Source organism: Rhagoletis pomonella, unplaced genomic scaffold (assembly GCF_013731165.1).
Source record: "Rhagoletis pomonella isolate Grant_MI unplaced genomic scaffold, Rhpom_1.0 Rhpom_scaffold_00009, whole genome shotgun sequence".
NCBI lineage: Eukaryota > Metazoa > Arthropoda > Insecta > Diptera > Tephritidae > Rhagoletis > Rhagoletis pomonella.
In genome coordinates, this window is record NW_023458563.1 from 34,178,998 (window position 1) to 34,179,932 (window position 935).

The window sequence follows — 935 nt, forward strand, 5'->3', positions numbered from 1 at the left end:
CGAATGCAGCTAATTCTCTTGCATTTGCTTCGCACACTCACGCTACTGCTGGCGCTACGCCGCTCTCTGCTGGTACCTACAGAGATGCACTCACAAATACAGCTAATGCAAAGCCGACGTCAAGTGCTACTGCTGCTGCTAATGGTGGTAATAAACTGTCTGCAATGTCGACTTCTCATGCGCCTACATCTAATCGCGAAGTGAACGTGCCTGCTCATATAGTCATGGCTGATGTCTCAAATACTGCTAATTTAGCCGCATCAACCTATCTTCGTGCGCCTGAGTGGCAAACCGTACCCAAAGGTAACCGAAAGATGCTGAAAAAACCCTTAGGGCCGTTTTCACCATGTCTAGTTAACGCTAACTGGAGGTACATCCTTCAGTTAAGCACGTCAACTGCTTTATCGAGCACATGTTATATGATGGGTGTCGATAACGTCGATAAAGATGTCTAACTGGGAGTTAGAATTAACTAGACATGGTGCAAACGGCCCTTAGTCATCGGTTCCAACCACAACAATGAACTCAATGTTGTTTCTAATATGAAGTGGCTGCACATTTCCTCATTCGCGAACACCGTTACCGTGGATGATATATTGAGTTATGTTGCTAAACATGCTAAAATCGATAAACAATATCTAGTATGCTATATGCTGATCTAAAAGGACTTCAAAAAGATTAATTTTAAGTTGGGCGTTTCTGAGGGTTATTATGATACGCTGTTTAATGCGAATATTTGGCCTACGAACGTAAAAATTCCTCCATTCAGTTTTTTTCAAAAAGATGTCGTACCACCGCAAGCTACGTAACTGCCGTGAATAAAACTCACTCAAAACGGCTGAAGATATATTTTCAAAATGTGTCTGGCCTAAGGACAAAATCTAAACAAATCTTAATTATGAGCGCTCATCTGGATTATGACATTTTCGTACTGA